General features: G+C 40.5%; 1 protein-coding gene across 4 annotated transcripts in view; it reads left to right on the top strand.

The window, feature by feature from the left end:
• The window catches only part of Dcdc1 (doublecortin domain containing 1), a 154,422-nt gene that overhangs the window by 27,375 nt on the left and 104,291 nt on the right, over nucleotides 1–22,756 (top strand). Inside the window, exon 1 of one of the 4 annotated variants that reach the window (XM_050147095.1) lies at nucleotides 15,890–15,914. The exons of 2 other annotated variants lie outside the window; for them this stretch is intronic. The gene's annotated coding sequence lies outside the window, so the exon portion shown is untranslated. Of the gene's footprint in view, nucleotides 1–15,889; nucleotides 15,915–22,756 lie in introns of those variants that run through there. One more of the 4 variants, XM_050147096.1, reaches the window with a different exon arrangement.

Genomic DNA, 22,756 nt, shown 5'->3' with positions numbered 1-22,756 from the left:
CAGTTTAACTGTGTGCATTATAAAAATTACTATCTTATGGGGAAGGGGGCTTCCTTTGTCAGCGTGACTCTGAATGGAAGCCATGGAAATAAAATTCCTCCTGCAGATGTGTAAAGAGACAGGGTTGTTTTTTTTCCCCTACAGTCTTTCTTTAGCGAGAAGTATAAAGCATCTGATTTGAAAGGGCAAACCTTAAAATACATAAGCCATTTCTTTTTTTTTGCTGAAAGATAGAATAAATGGTAGCTCCATATTTTTTTAAAAAGGTAAGCAAAAAAATGTATATTATTATACTAAGTATTGGGTAAGATTGTGGCGCGTAAGGGCTACATTCGGTGTGGATTCAGTTGAGAGCAACATTTTCTCAGCCAGTGATACAATTCTGAAAGTTTGTGTGAGACTGGAGATAATTGAGATCATCTGACATAAATGGCTTGCTAAAATTAAGGCAATTTAAAAGATATATAGTAAAGCACTCATCAAATTACACGTTTCTTTGACATGTCAAACACAGGCGTCTGCACACTGCTAGCCACAGCCACTGCTACCTGCGGCATCTACCATGCTCTGAGGCTATATTACCTCTGGTGTGAGCTACCACTAAGCATAAAAGCAACATTTCAGACTGGGAAACCCTTTCTCTACTTAAGTTTTTGTACTTGTATTAAGAAATACATTTTCAATTCCCTCTATCCCATGTTTAAAAATGATTTAAAATGCACCTTTATTTTCAGGGTCATAAAATACATGAGAATGACGTTGAGTTGTTGCCTTAGGAGGTCATGGTTTCAGAAGGTAACTTGCTTGGACCTCTGAGCTGGCAGAGGGAGAGACCTGCTGAGTCTTATTCCTGCAGGTTGCTAGAAAGTGGAAGACAGAAGGGCTCCAAATCCCCCCTCACCAAAGGCGGTGTAGAGGCAGCAATTCTACCAGTTTAGTAAGGTCAGATGTGAAATCTGTAACACTTAACATAACCTGCACAAGGTAGCATTTGGCTGGAGGCAAGCTCGACTTAGCTCAGTCAGAGTAAACCAAGAGCAAGGTGCCACAAGCAAAACATACTCTTTAATACTTTAACCACACCCTTTAGTTTGCTACAGTCTCAGGTTCAGAGGGAGATTATTAATCCTACCCAGAGCCCTATACAAATTCCATTGAGTCAAAAGCCCATGCTCGAGATGAGTAATCCAACTTTATGGCGGAAAAAAAAAAAACCCTTGTGTGTGTATTTATTTCATCAGGAAGAAAAAAAAAAGTCAAATAGATAAATTACTGCTTGACCTTACAGTTTCTCCATTCCAAACTTTCTAGAAAACCCCAGGTCTTTTTTATGTTCTCTGAATCCACCCTGGATTTATCATGCTGTAAGCAAGCGATGAAAACAAGAGCCGTGTAAAGGGTACTAAAGAGCTACTGCATCTCAGCCATGAAACTGTGACACAGCCTTGGTGTGTCTGATAGGGAAGGTGCAGTGAGAATTGCAAACTGGCAAACACCATGGCAGACATTTCAAGATGATACATTAGCTTTTTGGTCAGGACTTTAAGATCATGAGAAGTAGACAAATGAGGTAAAATTGGGCCACCAGGAAGCATTCAGGTTGCATACAAAGATGTCTGAATTATCAACACAATCTGTGGTGTTATATGTTCACATTAAGGAAGTTTTTGAGAAGGCTTTGATGACTACAAGTCACTTTAAAGGTGTTATCTTTGCTAAAAAGCAAAAGGCTGTATTAAATGTCATTTACAGTTTCTAAAATCTGAGACCTGGAATATTTTATTTTACTATATGATATTGCGTCATAGATCATTGTGGTAAGACCCTGCTTTGGGTTACCGGGAAATAAACAAGGATGGCTCCAAGATATAGCTGTTCCAAACTCAGGGGTAATAATGGCTGCAATTTTAAGACTGGGATACGAATATCAGTGACAGTACAAAGCTAAGGTTCCGTCTGAGTCAGGGAAACTTTAATTCAAGTGCATTGTGGGCACATAAAACTTGAGTTTGGCCGCTCTTAAGAAGTCATGCCGTTTTGTCATTTGTATAGTGCAGTGAGCGTTCATGAAAAATAGCTCCATGCTGATGGGAAACTTAGGAGGTATGTAACCAAATTGAAGATAATTTGATACAGACAGGTCCAAATAACGGTTAAGTATTTAGTGCATATTACTGCCAACAAAACTCAAGAAGGCTTCTTCTAAACAGGTTTATTGTGCTATAAGTATTGAACATAATAAAATTATAGTAAGTGAATTAAGAAACATTCTAAATGTACTTTTTCTTGAGCATTTTTCCCTTTCAACAAAGGGCTAAATCTCCTAATTTCGTGAAAACTTCAGCATTTATACTTGAAGACAATCTTCCTCTTGCATCACTAAAACTTTCCCTGGTGGTAAGTTACACACTCTACCACTACAGAATAAAGTAGTTCAAGTAAATAAACAAGGAAGAAAAGCACCTCAAAGTCTCTCGGAGGAGACAGCCAGATGGCAGGGAAGTGCGGCACTTGCTATAATTTTATCAAAATTACTATTGTCATAGCATGTTAGCTCTCATAAGGGTTTGTGCAGTCACTGATCACATACAGACAAATTAATTTCAGGTTCTCTCATGTGTAGTCACATAACAGCCACACTTGAGCACGCACAAAAGAAAATGAAATAATCATAGTCACATAAACTTGAAAAGCAGCGCAGCATCTTGAGTTTACTATTCCATAACGTCTTGGGATCAGTGATCATCTGTTATGTTAGACTAAATTGATCTATGAAGTAGCAGCCATTGTGTGTTTCCTGCTATATTCCGTCTTTATTCTATAAAGGTACGATGTCATGTATTCTATTAGTGAAGAATTGTTATTAAGGCAGCAATATTGTAATTCCTACATTTGTGGCCTTTCTTTGGGTTTTACGCTTTTATCTTTTATGTCTAAAAGAATAACAGAGCTTTTGTGTGTTCCTTTAGAGATAAATACACATTGATTAATGGGCTTAAATGGTATTTGAATTAAGATGGTTTATTACAGGTTTCAAATACTCTCCTTCCTTTATTTGTCAAGAATTATGAAAAGAAAACCGGGTACTTTGTGCATTTAATATGATTCTGCTATTCATTTCTAGACAACAATACTTGACTCTAAAGGTTCCTTTTCTACAGCCATGTATCTCATTGTTCTGTTCCACAGCCCAGGTTCTTGCTGGCTCGCTGTGGCCCGTGGTACCATGTGTCAGATTTGGCTACGCCGTTCACACACTAGGCCTCAGTTTTTTCTTTTGTGATGCAGATATCTACTGCACAGCCTCAGAAAGTTGTGATGAGAACTTAAGAGCAGTAAAAGTTTTAGCTTTTATGAGCTTAAACTCTGTGCTTTTTACCACCTACTGCATTTTCAGATGACTCATTTGAGTGAGTATAAAATACACTATCCGGCAAAAAAGATGGCGGGCATGAACATCTTAGCAAATGGCTTACTACACATTTAAATTCTTTATCCTTTATTTCACCTAAAAAATGTTGCAGTCAATGTTATACTTGTGCTTTACCAAGAAACAGTTGCTTGGTTCATTCAATCTCACTTCCCTGTGCTCAAGGGCTCTGTGGTCTTACATCTAAATATAGATTTTATTTCTTATATCTGTTTATTCCATTATTTTTATCTCACTGATAATGCATAGCAGTTTTGAATGTTTAATATTTAATTCTTTTTTTTGATTACATATTCTTTTTTTTTTATTGAGAATAGGAAAAAAAGTTTCCGCCTCCTCCCAGCCTCCCATTTCCCTCCCCCTCCTCCCACCCTTCTCCCCCTCCCCCCACTCTTCTCCCCCTCCCTCTCCAGTCCAAAGAGCAGTCAGGGTNTCCCCCTCCCTCTCCAGTCCAAAGAGCAGTCAGGGTTCCCTGCCCTGTGGAAAGTCCAAGGTCCTCCCCCCTCCGTCCATGTTTAGGAAGGTGAGCATCCAAACTGGCTAGGCTCCCACCAAGCCAGAACATGAAGTAGGATCAAAACCCCGTGCCATTGTCCTTGGCTTCTCATCAGCCCTCATTGTTAGCCATGATCAGAGAGTCCGGTTTTATCCCATGCTTTTTCAGTCACAGTCCAGCTGGCCTTGGTGAGCTCCCTTAATATTTAATTCTTGAATTCTATAATGGTAGGGATGTTTGGTGCATAATAGACAGCGGTAGTGCACACCTTTAATCCCAATACACGGGAGGCACAGGCAGGTGGTTCTCTGTAAGTCTGAGGTCAGCCTGGTCTACAAAGTGAGTTCTAGGACAGGCTCCAAAGCTCCAGAGAAACCCTGTCTCAGAAAACAAACAAACAAACAATAACAGTAATTTGTTCTAGAATTCTTGTAGCTTTTTAAATCCACAGCAGAATTTACTTCACCTTTCTTTTCTTCTTGTTGATGAGCTGGGAACTTCATCTTAGTCTTTTGGGTAAAGCCGTATCTGTCAGGAGTTCCTGTTAAGGAATATCTCTACACATTCTATAGGTAACATTTTGTGTTGTTTTTCTTTTGATTTTTTTTGAGGGGGGTGGCCTTATTGTTTTTCAGGCTAGGCATTCAACTCGTGATTGCCATCCTAAGTGCTGAGCCACAAAGCCTGGGTCACCTTCTATAACGGTCTTAAGTGCTGGTTTCCTCCTTTTAAAGTTCTGATCAAGTTCATTCTTGCATGCTTTGCCCAAGTGACCACTGATAACACAGTTCATGCTCAGAATCGGGAAGCCTTGTCATGACAGGATGCTTCTAACTTATCACTAAGTTATAGCATCAAAACCTAAGTGACATGTGAGGAATTTACAATTGAGGAGAGAATAGAATAAGGCAGAAAATATTGCTGTGTTATTAAAGCTAATGAAGATTTGAAAATGAAGTATGTATCTATGGTAGTTTGAATGTAATTGACCCCCCATAATCTCATAAGGAATGGCACTATTAGGAGGTGTGGCTTTGTTGGAGTGGGTACGGTCTTGGAGGAAGTGTGTCACTGTGGGGGTGGGCTTTGAGGCTTCCTAAGCTCAGGATACCACCCAGTGTCTCAGTCAATTTTCTGTTGCCTGCAAGATGTAGGACTCTTATCTACTCCAGCACTACGCTTGGCTGCACATCACCACACTTCTCACCTTGACTGTAAGTCAGCCCCAATTAAATGTTTTCCTCTATAAGAATTGTCATGGTCATAGTGTCTCTTCACAGCAGTAAAAACCACAAGACAGGGCTTATAAGGGCATTGCTAAATGAGTTACACCTGAGCAGTGAAAGATTATGAAACATTAAATATCATTTTCAGAGTTATTTACAGCATTGGTAACTTGCTTATTCTGTAATTTTAATTGGTAAGACCCTCAGAATGGTATGTGCATATGTAAATGCAAATGAAGAAAGCAAACAGGTCATGGTGGTGAGGTGGTTGCTTATGATTCCTGGGACTGTGAGATTTAAGACTGATTCCTTATATGTTTTCTTTATTTCTCTGTTATTTTATAATGAACTTGTAGTCTTTATAGTATAGGAAATATCAATAAATAGATTAATTTACTACATAATTTTTACAACATTGTCGTGGGATCCCCCTCTGTCTGCTATGAATCTGGTTGGTGGTTCAGTCTCTGTGAGTCTCATGAACCCAGGTTAGATGATCTGTGATATTCTTGTGGTGACCTCGGCCCCTCTGACTCCCCCCATGCTTCCTACACTTCTTCCCCAAGATTCCCAGATGTCCAGCTGAGATTTGGTTGTGGGTCTTTGCATCTGTTTCCATCAGTTGCTGGGTGGCAACAGATAGCAATCGAGCTATGCACCAATCTATGAGTATAACAGAATACCACTAAAAAGCATTGCCTTTTTTTGCCAGTCATGTTAGGTTCTATCCTAGGTCTCTGAGCTGTCCGGCCTCTGGGTCCTGGCTCTCCAGGCAATGTCATGGTATGGGTCTCTAGCTGGACAGTGGTTGGTTGGCCATTTCCATAATTCCTGAACCACCTCTTGCCCAGGATATCTTGCAGGCAAGGCAATTGTAGATGAATGGTTATGTGGCTGAATTGGGGTCACAATCCCTCTACTAAAGGTCTTTCCTGGTTACAGGAGATGGCTGGTTCAGGCTCCATATCCCCCATTGCTAAGAGTGTTAGCTGGGGTCACTCTTATAGATTCCTGGGAGTTTCCATTGTAATAGGTTTCTAGCTCATCAGATATCTTCTCTAATTGTGTTTTTAAAAATATGAATTATGCCCCTTTGGAAGCTTTGGAATTTAAAAAAAGCATATCTAAATTGTTATACTATTATATGTGAGAGACAAACATTTTGCATATCAAGTTCAATGTAAATATTTTTCTTAATTTATAGATGTCCTTTAATTTTATTATTTTTAATATATGAAATAAATCATATATTACACTGCACTACTTTTCTGGTATGATTGTTTTGCTGTTGAAACTGTTTCTCTTGTTAATACAACATGATGATATACATTGTAGACACAAATGTGAATCATCTGTATTAAGTTATTGTTTTTCTTTTTTAATTTTCTCTTTCCATGTCTCTCCCTTTCTCACCCTGGGTTTCCTTCTGCTTTTACTTTTCTCACACTTACTGAGTCTCTTTCTCATTGTTCCTTGTTCTGCTTTGATTGTCCATGATGGAAAGGTGGCAGCAGCCAATTATATTGTACCGCAGTTCATATTCTATTGTCATCTGTTGGTTCAAATGCCTGACAATCCCAAGATTTTGTTTTAATTAGAGGTCAATTCATGTATTATATATGCGTGGAGATATATGCATGTGTTTTGCTTTGGGTAAAAACAATACAATTCTAATGATAACTTCTTCGTCCATAATTATAAACTAAGACAGAGGCTGGCCACACTTCTGGACAGCTGGACACGAAGCTGAAGACTAGATTGCCTCTCTGCCATGCAATTATCGCTACTCTTAGGGCCAAGTCTATTCTTTCTTGTTCTTGATCCTTCCTTAAAGAGGTGCCTTGGCTGTGTGGTACTGATAAGCTAATGTGACTTTGCATGCTCACACTTTGACTGACTTGGGGAACCTCCTCTTAGCTAACTGAAAGGTTGTTATGATGGATGGATACTTGTAGAGCCTAGATGTCAAATGTTTGCCTTTTATAATGTCAGTCATCTGAGCTTTCCTGTAGTCCCTAGCGTGTGAGTGTGTCATAAGCATGCAAGTGTGTCACAAGGAAACAAAGGAAAGAGAAAACATCTTTCCTGTCCTTGCAATACTTGTATGTAGTTGGTAAGTAAAATGAGAGAGAAAGGAAGTGTGTGTGTATGAGAGAGAGAGAGAGAGAGACAGAGACAGAGACAGACAGAGAGACAGAGAAACAGGGGGAGGAGGGACATAATATGTGAGCTAGTAACTATATAAGCAGAAGTTACTAGCAGAGCCAAGATCTTCATATGCTATGGAATTTAATATTAGGGGACACAGTAAAAACAAAGCAGTATCAACTAGCAAAGGTCTTATAGGTTGACTTATGTCAGAAGACATGCTAAGGCCCAAAAACTCTCAATGCCCATGAATGTGAACTTGGTTAGAAATAGAATCTTTACAGGTGTAATCAACTTAAGATGAGGTCATACTACATTAATGTAAACTCTAATTTAGCATGACTGATACCCTAATAAGGGGGAAAGAAACAGATAGACAAGTTTTCATTAGTTCTGGTATCTCCTATCACTTGATCTTACTAATGGTGCCTGTAGATTCTGATAGTTTGGATATAACTTTGAGATCAAATAGAGGGCCATGAACCACTTAAATAAGGAGTGGCACAATTTAAATTCTAAAAGATCACATCGGTTACACAGCATGTGAAAAGTAAAGCAAAAGAGAGTTTGCCTGGACAATCCATCCGAAGCAACTCTTGTATGTAGGCTTTTTCTTTCTTTGCTACCTGGTGTAGGAGTTCCTTCTGTATTTGTGTGTTGCTTTCATTGGTTGAATAAAGAGACTGCCTTGGCCTTTTGATAGGGCAGCCCTTAGATGGTCAGAGTAGACAGAACAGAATGCTGGGAAGAAGGGAAATATGGCAGACGCCATGCTTCTCCTACCCAAGACGGATGCTGGTTAGATTCATGCCGGTAAGCCACAGTCAAGTGGCGATACACGTTAATGGAGATGGGTTAAACTAGTATGTGAGAGTTAGCCAATAAGAGGCTAGAGCTAATGAGCCAGGCAGCAATTTAATTAATGCAGATTTCTGTGTAATTATTTCGGATGTACGCTAGCCAGGCGGGACGGAACAAGGAGCCCGCTCCTCCTACTACACTACCATTGTTGTCAATTTTAAACATCCTCTGTTCATGTATTAACCCTGGAACTTTTTATTACAACACCCTATTAATTTTGTAGTGTTCATTGCAATCTATAAGCGTATCATATATTCCATATTCTTAGCTCTTTACATTTCTCACCTCAAAGAGTATTTTTCTCTACACAGGTGGCCATTTACCCTTTGCCATCCTTCACTGTGATATTCATGTCTCTCTTTTTGAGACCTTAATGATAAAAGTGTCTACTTACTAAGATATTTCTATTGATCTGAGCTGTTCTATTCAGCAAGCTCACTCCGTTAACTCTGCACATGCCAATGAGGCTGAATTTTCTTTTTAAAGATTTATTTATTTATTATATATACAGTGTTCTGTCTGTATGCTTGCAGGCCAGAAGAGGGCACCAGATCTCATTACAGATGGCTGAGAGCCACCATGTGGTTGGTGGAAATTGAACTTGGGACCTCTAGAAGAGCAGTCAGTGCTTTTAACCTCTGAACCATCACTCCAGCCCTCATTTCATAGGTAAACTGATGAGGGGATGATGTCACTGTCTAAGGTCCGTTACTAGATGGCCAAGTCAGAGTTCACACTCTTGCTTGTCCACTATAGAAAAGCTTGACTTTGCTCTCACAAACGCCTCCCTTCTCAACAGCACAGCTCACATCCCATCTCTAGTGTTCTTCCAAACAGCTGAATCCCCACTGAAACTTTCCTCACCTCACCCATTCTACTTCCTTAGTTTTATTTCCTTAAAAGGCATACAATTTGAAAATCTATTGCAAAAGCAGATGAGCCATCTACAACTTCTTGATTAGGAAAAGGGAAACAGAACAATAGGGTTTTCTTTTACGAGGCTTTAGCGCATAGAGACAACTTCACTCTTATTAAGTAGGTCTTACATCTTATTTGAAGATATGCTGAAGCATTAGTCAATGTGTTTTAAGACAATTTACTAATTTTTAATGCTTTCTAATTAATTTGTAAGATAGAAGATATAAATTATGAAAATTTGTTACTATTTGGAAAGTTATTCAAAAGCAGACTGGTCTTCTAAAGCCTTCCTTATCAAGAAAGGAGAAACTGAACAACAGGTTGCTTTGTAAAAGCTGTACAAGATTTCAGGCTGGGGAGATGAAGCAGTGGATAAATGCTTGCTGTACAAGCATGAAGACCTGTGTTTAAATCCCCAGAGGCCATATACACCCAGGCATAACAGCACATGTCTATAATCCGAGTATTCCTGTACTGAGGTAGAACATATCCTGGAATTTCAGGAACCATCGTGTCTTACAAATAATTGGACAAGAGACCTTGTGGTAGAAGGTGAGCAGCAACATCTAAGGTTGTCCTCTGACCTCCACAGATGTACAAACAGGGTACAAACCACGTTCGTGAACCCATGCATGCATATGCGCACATACACAAATATTATACATACACAATTGTAGTAAAACAAACAATATTTGGATGAGAGTATAACATTCAAATTCTGTGGCATGGTGTTTTAGGTTCATCACCTATTATCTTTGCCAGTCTTCAGCTAGACAGCTCAGGTCACAGAAGATAAACACGCTGGTGATCCCCACCCTTTTGTGCATGTGTGCATGCATGTATGCGTGCATGTGTGTGTGCATGTGTGCGTGTGTGTCTGTGTGTGTGTGCGCACGCGTGCGTTTGTGTGTGTGTGTGCATGGGTTGATGAATGCCCTGGGACCTTTAAAATCCAGAAGCTCAAGCCACACCTTGGATGCTCTGATCTATAGATGGATGCAGGCATTCCTGTTAGAGAGCTTGTGCTGCTCTCTCTTGCAAAGTGGGCATCACTGTTAGATGCCAGTGTGTTTCAGGATTGGAGGCCTTTACATGCATGTCCTCTGTGCGGCACTGACTGAATCGTGTACTTCTCCCAAAAAATCAGTTCAAATGCCAACATCTGTCTTTGAAAGTTCTTTGATGTTACCACTCCAATCCAACTCATATAGTTAATTAATACATTTTCTGTTTTTAAGCATAATGTTATACATGTGATTTGCATTCTGCAATCTAGGTTTTTATTAGCATGCCAATCTCTTCTATATACATGACTTTACATATACCATTGCATTAAACTTTGCCAGTTTTTAAAATGTCAGCCTTAAGATTTGAGAACTAATGAAATTGTATTATATGAAAGAATTCTAATATGTTTTTATTAATGTTATTTTTGTTTTTCACTATTGACTTGAGTAATCTAAAACAACTACCATTAATTCAATACTTTATTCTCTTGTTTTTTTTTTGTTTCCCTTATCATATCTTTCTCTTTTTCTTTCTGCTATGTAGTCTAGTCTAGCCTTGTACTCATGATCTTCTTGCCTCTGTCTCTTGAAAGATGGAATTATAGGTATGTCCACTACACCTGGCTTTAATTGAGTACTTTCTTTATAACACATACAAATGATCCCATTTAATTATTGTTACTACTCTTTAATTGAGTTGTTTTAATTAAAATGTTATGTCGAAGGAAAAGGTCCATGGAAGCCAGATGAGATTTTTCAGGCAAAAAGTAGAAAACCTGCTATCAAAACTCACCCACTTTCTAGCTACTTTCAATTTGCTTTCTTAAAAAATAAATCTCAGTATTTAGATACATTTCACATAGTAAAAGATGTTTAAGATAGTAAAAGATATTTGTCCTGTCCTCCTGGCTAGTTTAACCCCAAAATAACCACACAGAAACTGTATTAATTAAATCACTGCTTGGCCCATTAGCTCTAACTTCTTATTGGCTAACTCTTACATCTTAATTTAACCCATCTCCATTAATCTGTGCATCACCATGAGGTCATGGCCTACCAGGAAAGTTCCAGCATGTCTATCTCTGGCAACGGATCCATAGTGTCCTATTGACTCTGCCTTCTTCCTCCCAGAATTCAGTTCCATCTTCCCCACCTACCTAAGTTCTGCCCTATCAACAGGACAAGGTTGATATTAGTGGTAATTACAGCACATAGAGGGGACTTTCACATCATAAGATTATAGATGTTATCAAAGTAATATTTTGATTTTTGTGTATACTGTAGATGTCTAAGCACTTCAGTACCCATCATTAGCTACTGTCCTCAGGTCTTATTTTTAAGTTCCTGCCACTGAGTCCTAGTCCTTCCACTGGAAGAGATGGCCAGTTCAGGCTCCATATTCCCCATTGCTGGGAGTCTTAGCTAGGGTCACCTTTTAAATTCCTGGGAATTTCCATTGTACTAGGTTTCTAGTTCGTCCCCAAGATGTCTTCCAATTCCAGTTGCCTCTCCTAGTACTCTCTTCCTCCATCCTCCCCAGACCTGATCATTCCTATTCCTATCCCCAACTACCTTCTACCCTTGGTGTTATTCTAGTTCCCCTTCCCAGGGAGATTCCTGCATCCTGCCTCAAGTCCTTCTTGTTACTTAGCCTCTCTGGGACTGTGGATTATAGCATGTTTATCCTTTACAACTAATATCCACCTATAAGTGAGTACAATACCATGTTTATCTTTCTGAGTCTGGCTTACCTCACTTGGAATGATTTTTTTCAAGGTTCATCCATTTGCCTGCAAATTTTATGATGTCATTATTTTTAACTGCTGAGTAATACTCCATTGTGTAAATATAACACATTTTCTTTCAATTCTTCAGTTGAGGTACCAGGTTGTTTCAGTTTCAGGCCATTACAAATAAAGCTGCTTTGAACATAGTTGAACAAATGTCCTTATGATTTGATGGAGTGTCCTTTAGCTATATGCCCAGGAGTGGTGTAGTTGGGTCTTGAAGTAGGTCAGTTCCCATTTTTCTGAGAAACTGCCATATTGATTGCCAAAGTAGCTATACAAATTTTCACTCCCACCAGCAATGGAGGAGTGCTTCCCTTGGTCCACGTCCTCTACAATATAAGCTGTCACTTGTGTTTTTGATCTTAGCCGATCTGACAGGTGTAATATGTATGACCTACAATTTGTCCTGCCAGAAGATGTACTGGGGTAAAGGTGGCACAGAAATTATGGAAATGGCCAACCAAGTGGTCCAGTGTGGGACCTATACCATGAAAGCAAGGCCACTCCTAACTGCCTAGATGGCCAGGAACCAGAAACTGGGTGTCCCAGAGACCCAGGAAAGAGTCAATAAAATGATTCCTAATGATACTCTGCTATATTCATAGATTGGTGCCTAGCCCAGTTGTCATCAGAGAGTCTTCATCCAGCAACTGGTATAAACAGATGCAGAGAAGAAGAAGGGGAAGAAGGATTGTAGGAGTCAGAGGGGTCAAGGACACCACAAGAAATCCCTCAGAATCAACAAGACTGGGCTCATAGGGGCTCACAGAGACTGAACTGGCAACCAGGGAGCCTGAATAGGACTGACCTAGGCCCTCTAAATATATGTCTTGGTCTCCTTATGGGATTCCTAACCGTGGGAGCAGGGACTGTCTCTGACTCTTTTATTGGCTTTTGAGACCCTTTCCTCATACATCTTGTTCAGCCTTAATAAGGGAGGTGCCTCGTCTCAATGCAGCTTGCTATATCATTTTTGGTTGATAATCATGGGAGACCTTCCCTTTCCTGAAGAGAAATGGAGGAGGTGTGGAATGAGGGCAGTAGGGAGATGGAGGAAGGGGAGAGGAAGGAGAAGAAACTGTGGTCAGGATGTAAAAAAATTAAAAAAAAAAACATTCCAACCACTGATATCCACCAAGGCCCCCTACACAGTGGCTGTCAACCAGTGGCTCTACTTACCTGGAATCCATTTGTTTCCTAAAATTGCAACTTTAATTAAGCCTATGATAATATGCCTATGACAATATCTTTTGAGAGCGTGTTGTTCAGGATGACTGCATCTTTCTGTCATAACTGCTTTGATCCACACACTTGAAACAACCACCCTTTTCTCTTACCTTCCACAGTTATCTCTTGAGTGGAATTTAAGTTGTGGCATCTTTAGAATTTCAGCAAATAATGATGGAAAGACACAACTCCATGAGGGTGGTAGGAGAACTGTGGCTTTACATACCATTAGATGGGCTCTCCATAATCAGTAAAATACCAAAGGGGGGGGGAAGATGTACAAGAAAAAAGGAGAAGGAGGAGGAGGAAGAGGAGGAGGAGGAGGAGGAGGAGGAGGAGGAGGAGAAGAAGAAGAAGAAGAAGAAGAAGAAGAAGAAGAAGAAGAAGAAGAAGAAGAAGAAGAAGAAGAAGAAGAAGAGAAAATCAAGCAATAACATGAGCAGCTGGAGAGAGAAAGAAGAGCAGGGGAGCAGCTGATGGGCCGGAGGGAAGAAAAGATGAGATTTTCCGTGAAAACCCATTATTACTCAGAAGCAATCTTTGATATAGCTAAAAGCTGTTTAACAAGAAAAGGCCTGACCAACAAAGCAAAACAAGGAAAATTTTAAATGCTAAATATAACTTACATAGGATCCAAAATAAGAAGCATAAAATGGTTCTGGCATTTAGGATAATAAATACAATTTAAATCACAATTGAGGGCCTTTTAAAACAATTTTCTTTAGAATATTGGGGTATTAATGAATAGAAGATAATTAATTATTGCAATAATGATCGCTCTTAAAAGTCATGCTTATAGAACATTAAGTACTACTGAGAAAACTGGTTATGTTTTAGTTGAGTCAATGGTGGTCATGAAGAACTAAGTAAGAAAACTTACTATTACGCCCCACACAATGAAACCTTTGGCATCAGATTAATAGGTAACTTAGGAGTTGGCTTTAAAGATAGTTTTGAATGGAGTAGGGTATTAGTGATAAGGGAAGGTACCCCAAACTTAATGGTCTAAGATAAGAATCAGTTAATGGTCTAACAGTTTCTTAGAATCGGGAATTTGGGGTGCCTTGCTAGGTGACTCTGTCTCCGAATCTTTCATGATGCTGTAGTTTAAGCTCAGGTTATCCATCATCTGAAGACCAGAGTGTAGCTGGAGGACCCACTTCTGAGGTCAGTCGTTTAGTCATGTGACTTATATTGGCATAAGACCTCCTTTGTTCTTTTCTGGTCACTCAGCCTCATTGACCATAGAGCTGCTTATGGCTATGAGATCTCAGCTGGCTTTCCCCCAAGGGAAAAACAGTGGGAAGGGGAGCTGCTTATGGCTATGAGATCTCAGCTGGCTTCCCCCAAGGGAAATATAGTGCTAAGTAACTCCTGGAGGGTAAAGAATCAGGGAGCAAACTAACAGAGTTGTACGGGCTGAGTGACTGTGAAGTGAACGTGGAATCAGCTGACCAAGTATACATCGAGTTCCAAGAAATAAGTGATATCCTGTATTTTTAACAATAGAAATATAAAAAATAAGAAAATACATATCATTGAATGGATTGGTGTCTGGAAGCATGCATGAAAAACAGATCATAAAGAGTTGAGACACTGGGTAATTTGCAATGAAGATTTGATCTAGCAAAAACCAGAGTCAGTAGGTTCAAGGGTCCCCTTTCAGAAGAAGAACTATGCTAACATGTTGGCCAACTACAAACCAGTGAACATGGAAGATTCTTGAGGGGGATCACTGTATACTCTCAAAGTGAATAGAAGCCAGAAGTGTTCAGGGATTTAAAAAAAAGTTTTGTAGAGCTTTGTGTTAGGTAGCCATGATCTCAGGGAGTCTTTTTGGTCACTGGTTGAAGTGAAGATGGAGGGGAAGGTCTGTAAGTAAGAGAAACCTTATATTGAACCCTATGCTATTTCCTGCATTTCAGCATCACAGGCTGGTGTCTTGTCCCCTCTAGGGATTGTACATTCTCTGTGAGTTATTTTCTGAGTCACTTTTCTAACACAGTAAGAAAGTACCCACTAGAAGTAGTCCCAGGAAGGAAAGTCTAGCTAGGCTCGTGGCTACACAGAAGTCCCTGCATTATAACAGAGAAGGAATGGTGCCAGAAGTGACTTTGTCCCTCTTGGGAGCCCGAAACAGCTGTGGACCAGTGAGTGCTGTGTGATGAGACCTTCCCTGGGAAGATGCTGCACACATGTCTACTCACCCCAAATAGAGAACCGACAGAAGACCAAAGTATGGATACCACCAAAGTCCAAATTAGCGAACCAATAAGTATTATTGGGGTCACTCATAAGCGGGTGAGGGGTTACTTACAGGAGGAGAAGTGACTCAAAGACAGGTGACTCAATTGGTCTAAGCCTGTTCCAGGTCTCTGGTCTGGTTTCTCTTTCTCCCAGGCAGCTGACCTGATATCAAGAGTCTTCCCTGTAGCTTGGCTTTGTTTATCTGAGAGGCATCACATCTTTTATTGCTCACTCTGCCAGGGAAGGGCTAATGAATCTGGCCAGTTGAAGGGGGGGGTGCTTTCTGGTGCTACTTTTTGCTGTTTACCTTCTTGTTTAAGAAACTTCCTGTAGGATGGAATATTTTAATCTCAGATGAAGCTATTACACAATAACCAAGCCGCAGAGATCGGCTGGAACAAGGAACTGGAACAGAGCTAATAGCATTCAAATAGACACCCCTAGGGACCTGTTTTCTCAGCCAGGCCCCACCTCCTAAAGGTATCATAGCACCCAGCAGGAGACAACAAACATTCAAAGCATGATTCTCTAGGGGATGTTTTGGAGTTGAACCATAAAAGTCGGGTGAGTATTCCTTTCAATCTTTTTCTGCTGGCAAGCTTTTCTGAATATAGTCTATTTTTGTTGGTCTAAATGAATTGAGATAATTAAAGGACTCTTGATAATAGCATGAACCTTGCTGGAGATGGATCAGATGTATTTTTAGTGTGACAGATTGGAAGGTTCTGCATTTTACATGGGTGAGGAAAGGAACAGAAAAAAAATGGAGAATAATTCACAGAGGAACATAGGTCTGGACAGCTAATGCGGCTGTGTTGAGACAGACCACACAGTCACTAATTGTTAGAACAACATTGCACATCTTCTTGCTAAACACAAGGGTCTTAAATACTTTGTCAGATATGTTTTCTCCATATATCGAGTTTGTTTCTTCATGTAGCTCCCTTAAATCAATCATTCAACATGAGCTGAGTACTTTCTTTTAAATAAAGGCATCTTTAGAAGGGTGAGCTTTTTAATGAGACAGCCAGCAAAAAACAAACAATAACACAACATTGAGAAAATATGAGTGACTAAGGCTTAGTTAACTGCTTGAAGAGCAGAACATGTCCAATAAAGAAGTTATATAGGAATGACACGTTGTTTTAATTATGTCATTTAGCATAGTAATGTAATATGATATGTGTTGCATGTATATATTTATGTATGAAAAATGATAGAAAGTCAGTTTTGTATTTTAATTATATTGAAAATATGTCTAATATTGCACAAAGAGCTTTATCAGATATCTAAGAAAATATATTTTAGTATTTCTTCCCTCTCCTCCCTCTCAATCCCCTCTTCTCTCCTTCGCCGCTTCCCTTTTTCCCTCCTTCCCCCTCTCTGACTTTGGGGGTCTTGCTCTGTAGCTCAGGCTGGCCTTGAACTCACAGTTCCCCTGCAATAGCCTCGTGGATGATGGTCCCACAGGTACATGTCTCTATGCATGGACTTGCTTTAATAATTTTTATTTATGCCTGAGCGTGATAGGTTCAGAGAGAACCAAGTATTATTCATCCAGGCATGCTGGACATGTTTGGAAAATGAAAGGCATATATTCAATTCTTGTTAGCATTAATGAGCCCTTCTAATAGATTATACACATATTATCTAGTTTAAATTATACAATACCACAATAAGGGAGGTATTATTATTTTGTATACTCATGTGCATGTGTATGTGTCTAATTGTGGAGGTCAGAAGTCAACACAGAGTTTCTTTTATTGCTCTTATTAATCTTTGAGACAGGCTCTCTAACCATGAGAAAGCTCACTGATTTACTAGACCGACTGGCCAGTGAGATTTTAGGATCTGCCGGTCTCTAGGTCTCTACTTCCTCAGCAGGGGGTTACAGAGCCGCAGGGTCATGCCTGGCTTTTCCATGTATGTTGGGGACTGAAATTCAGTAGCCATGCTTGTGTGACAGACACATTACCTACTGAGTGTTCTTCCCAACTGCTGTTTGTTTTCTTGTGTGTCACGTGGATGGGGAAACAGGCACAGAGTAGGAAAGACACATGCTAACAGTTACACCTGTACTAGAAGGTCAAGAGGGGACCTCAACTCGGGCAGCTGATATGGTCTCCAGTCTTAGCTTTTAGAACAGAGTGTCCTAGACACGGCATCCCACAAACGCGTACAGATCCAAGTCCTGTCTTTCTACTCAGACATTCGAAATTAGTTTCTTATAGTGTGGATCAATTTGATGTTCTGTATGCTGAACACAAATGTGGCAACAATTGACGAGATTTTGTAAACTATTTGGGAACAAAATTCTGTACAGCACATTTCATGACCGTGTGAGCATAAAAATAAGTGTGCTTTTTCTTCAGAGCTCACAAGGGCTCTCAGACATTCACCTCATGAAGGATTTGGGAGGAGTTGTGCTTATCCAATAAGCAATTGGACATTTACTTTGATACTCCCAAGAAATCCAATCTCAGTATTTAAAAACCCCACCAATTAATCCTCCAGAAGTTCCCACTCTCAACGTCCACAAGCTGGCCAAGAATGAACCTAGTTGCCATCTCTACCCTCCCTCACTCAAGCAAAGTCAATTTATGGGACAATCAAATCCATCTGCTTGAATTTTTTTTTTTCTTGTTTTCTATTGCTTACCACCTCCCCACGCTTAACACATTTCCCACAATATTACTTTGCCTAAAGCACCGCTCTTGTCTGTCCCTTCCCTATTTAAATCCACAGAAGGCAATGGGCAGCCTTGCACAGGCTGCTGGCTTCTTCACACTGTCCTGCTTTGCCTCTTTCCCTGCCTTCCACTCTTCACGGCTCCTCTGCTGGGTGGATGCTCACGCCAGCCTTGCCCACAAAGATTTTCAGACCAGAGCCCGAGACATCAGGAAGCATTTGAATGAATAATGCAAGCTCAAGGTTCTGTCGTTTGTGCTCATCTCTGTAATTTATTCCCGTGGCGGCTCTAAATCTAAAGCAGTGGTGGGAAGTGAAGAGAAACACAGTGTAATTAGTACGGGGTTAGGAAGAACATGGGGTGCACAGCGTAAAAAGGGAGTCGGGGAAGCAGCAGGGGAGAAGATGATCCCATGATTGACATCTCAGCCTGACCCGGAGGAGAAGCATGAGTTACTGAGACAAAAGGAGGAAAAGCTCTTGTCTGAAAATCTCTAGGGGCAAGGTTGACCTGAGTCTCCGGCTATCAAAGGGCAACACAAAGATAGTAGTGGGAGATGAGAACTTAGGGTTAGATCGCTGCTCGTTCAGGGCCAGTCTCCATGTGACTTGAGCTTGCTGGGCACCCACAGGTCCCCGCCTTGGCCTCCCATGTTTGCTAGCACGCTTCTGTGACTTCTCATGTGGTACCACTCAAGTGTGGTTAAAACGGAGACTGTGCAAGAAAATTGAAGAAATAGCCAAAAGTTGCTTAAGGCAAACACAACAATCATGGTCAACAACTTCCTGTAAACCGTAGGTCTCAATGTATATGATGCATATGTAGTTCATTGAGTCAGCATGGAACTCTCTGTGACGTACTCCCCTCCTCTCCTTTGGGGACTATCATTAGTGGGCTTTCATCCAATAGTTGGGCTCATAATAGGCATCCTTTGCTCCCATCTTGACTCCTGAAAATAACAGTTACGTTAGAACAACATAATTGTTTGGTTCATTTAGTCTGATAGAGCATATAAGGATCTCCTATAAATAAAAGGAAATAAAATGTTAAAATATATTAAAATAATTTAGTTCTACTTTGAAAAGAACTATCCAAATTCATAACAACAACTAACGAGGGAATATTTTCATAATTATTTCTGTATTAGTCAAAAATATTCCTTTCCCTCCCAATTACTCCAGTTGTGAAGAAAATGCTTTTATTTTTTGTATAATTTCCGTATCTGTTAATATTTGAGGACAAGACATAGATGGCCTTTGAGTTAAATAATGTTCAGACTCGAGATTACACTTAGGAAATTAATTAGCCCCCTAAGCATTGCTTAGAGCGCTTTAAAGAAGTCGAATTTATACACGCTGCTGACCCTGCAAAGGCTATCCACGTCACCAGTTTGCTCTATGGACACAACACTTGCTGGGCCCTGGAGCCAGTATTTAGGAGCCTGGAAATGCCCTGGGATCAGAAGAATAGCTGCAGTGTGCAAATCAATGGACTGGGGCTGATTCTTTCATCTCTCCGAAGGGAAAGTGAGCTTGGGAGAGCCCGCTAAGCACCTTGCATCGGGCTGTCACCCTCAATGCACCTTGGCTATCCAGGCTGCCCGCGAAAGGAGAAGATGGGAAACAGAAAGTGTATCATTTCATTCACACGGACTTGTTCTGGAAGTGCGGCTGTGATATGATTTCTGTCAGAAGCAATCTGCTCGATTCACCTCTGTTTTTGCTTGGGAACACAGCGCGGCCTGTGTGTTTGCTAACCCTAGGTGCGCGGATGCGCTGCCTTGTCAAGCTGCATTTGTCTCCACTGCCTACCTGCTCGTTGAGCGGAGCTCAGCCTTGCTGCGGTGGCAGGGAGAGCCTTAAGGCTGCGCAGCGCCTGTCTCTTCATGTAATTAACTGTAGCCCCAGATAGAGAACAAAACAGAGATTTTGTGCTGGGAAAGGGTAATGTGTCTAGACAGGACTTTCTAAGCAGTGAAAAGATTTGTTAGCGTTTCTGTTCAAACAGAAGAACATAGTTTTTGCCTCAAAATATTCTGAAGGCAGTGTCGGTTTGCTTCCTAAAAGCAAAGGAAATTTTGGAAAACCTACTTAATGTGGCTTAAAAGCATCTTCAAAATCCTTCATGATAATGTTAACCTTAATATGCTTTGAAGATCGGGAGCAGAAAGAATCTTCCTCAAATGCAGCCCTGGTTATTGTGTAAAGTGCCACAAGGCTAAAGGGGCTGATTAACATAGGGGTATTTGAGTCAATATTGACAGATAAACGATCAATAAAAGACTGACGAGAGAAGTCCTCTGTATAGTAAAGTGTTAACTGATTGGTTCTGAGGGAGGATGAATTTAGGAAATCACCATTTATGCTGTGTCTACCAATAGATGACACAGAATTCACTAATGAATGTTACTGAGCGTTCGCACACAGAGCCTCACAGTATCTCGGCACAATCTTTATGCATCTGTGCACTAGGGATTCTGGGTGAAGAACTTTAGGAAGCTTGTTGATATAAGTTTTCTATGCTTGAAACTGTATCAACACTATCCTCCCCCCAAATAGAATTTGCACATTGTTTTTGGCTTCTTCCTAAGTCATCAAAACACAAGTCAGTTTGGTTGCTGTTGCTTTTATCAAAGCCCTTCACAGGCATGGCTTCTTTATTAACATGGCATTAGGAATGTTCATGCTGCCCACCAATGTGACTCGCCAGCCGCCAACAACACCTTATTACTATAGCAAGCCGCCCAATCAGCACCTGCTTTGATGAGGAGGAGAGCATCTTGCATGTTTACAGTTCAGACTCACTGAGATCCACCAAGATTTCCAAGTCCAACGCAAACATCTGTCTGTGAGTTTAAAGTTCCATTTGACGTCATAGAAAAGAACACTGACCTCTAGGGAAAGAGGGTTTGTCGTTGTTTCTGTGTCATTCTTGGTAAGTTTCCTTTGAAGACGTATGCCAGTGGCCATGCCAGAGGAGCAGTGGGTGGCAGCTGAACTTCCAGGTGTCAGCCCACCAGGAGGAAACTCTCTGACAGGCCAATCTTGGTTAGGCAAGGCCACGGGATTGCAGACCCCGGGATGTCTTTTGCTTCTGCTGTGCCTTCACGTGTTGGCTGCAGCTCTGTTTCTCTGGTCTCTAGCTAGCGTGAGTAGGATGTGGGGCGATCTCTTCTGCCTGTAATACAGTGTGTTTATCTCTTGGAAACATTCCATTCTACTGGGCATTTTTACCTGTGGATTGTCAAGAAGAGGACTTCTCCCTAAGCTGTACTGTCTAATTTGATAATAATAATAGTAGCCTATGCAGAGTTTTGATGGATAACAATAAATACAAGGATATGTTTCACAGCTAAGGCCTCTGAATTCTACTTTAGGAGCTGCTCAGGTTAAAGAATGAAAGGAAAACATTTGAGTCCAGGAGCCAGGATGGTTCTAATTCCCTTAATGCTGAAAAGAGGAAGTCGTGTGCTGTTAGCTAAAACAAAGCTTCAAAATAACTTCAGATTGGGCCAGACGCTTTGCTAATAGTTTTAAGATGAAAAACCCCAGAAAACGAGCTGGAGTTCACAAGGACACATAGCTGAGCTGTCTGACTCATTAGGCTGGGGTCGAAGATACAAAAGGATCTGTCTGTTGCTAGCTCTCCTTGCTAAGTCTGGTTAATAATGAAAGGTAGTGATTAATGTCTTGCACCAATCCGTGTCCTCAACTTTTGCTGTTGATGAATGGGTGCGCATCCTGGAGACTAACAGTTCAGCGGACTGACTGGTTTTTATGTATAAAAGTTGAGGTTTGTGTCTCCCTTAAAATTCCTTGTAAGATTACCTTTCATCATGAAGCCATTGATTCTTTCTTTGTAACCACAGCTCACAACCTGCCAATGCAAGAAGAGTTGACTGAGAAAAATGCCTCTTGCTTGCTCATGATCTAGATATATTGTATGTGCAATATTGGGATGACTCTGTTTTTAATCATGTAAGAGAGACGAAAAACATGTTTTTACCTATAATCATTCACTTGAGAAATGGAATGAAACCTGCCTGTCACTCCTTTGCTGTCTGAAAGATTCTGTTGGGATATATAAGCTGTAGAAGAACATGAAATGGAGAGAGAACAGGGAATAAAGAAGGAAGCCAACAAGAGTGAGTGTTTCTTTTCCTAAACGCCCCTCAGAAAGAAAAGCCTAGCTTACACTGACTCCACGGATTCCTCTCAAAATCCTGTGCTGCTGGAGGCTGGCCTCCCAGACAATGGTGGATGTAGAAGGGAAAGTACGCTTACCTCAGAAGATGCTGTTGTATAGCCATAGCAACTACAACATGCTTATGAGAAAGAGGCTAAAACATTGTAATAAAGAGTAAAAACAGTATTGAAGACAATTAGCCTAAATTTTCTTACATATTTTTGATCTTCATTTAATATAGAAAATGTGACAGTGAGCAGGTTCATAATTTAACATAGTAGAATTAAGCAATCTAGTGTGTATGTGGAAGAGTCCTCACTAACCGAGTGAGCAAGTGCACTAACATGTGCCTCTCACTGATAAGTGATGATGGGTGTGAGCACCCTGCATGCTGGATAGACAGGTCCTCTTAGCTAGAACTGTTGTATGTGGCCAAGCATGTCCTTCCGGTTGGCAATGAATGAGATTGGGTTCACTTCACAACTAAGAGAACAATGAGTCCTTAAGCTTCAGTCCTCTGTGGCTTGATCTG

Source organism: Alexandromys fortis, unplaced genomic scaffold (assembly GCF_014885135.2).
Source record: "Alexandromys fortis isolate MF-2015 unplaced genomic scaffold, M_Fortis_MF-2015_v1.1 scaffold_12, whole genome shotgun sequence".
In the NCBI taxonomy this organism is placed as follows: domain Eukaryota; kingdom Metazoa; phylum Chordata; class Mammalia; order Rodentia; family Cricetidae; genus Alexandromys; species Alexandromys fortis.
The sequence above is the reverse complement of the archived record's forward strand: the minus strand, read 5'-3'. Positions and strand labels throughout refer to the sequence as shown.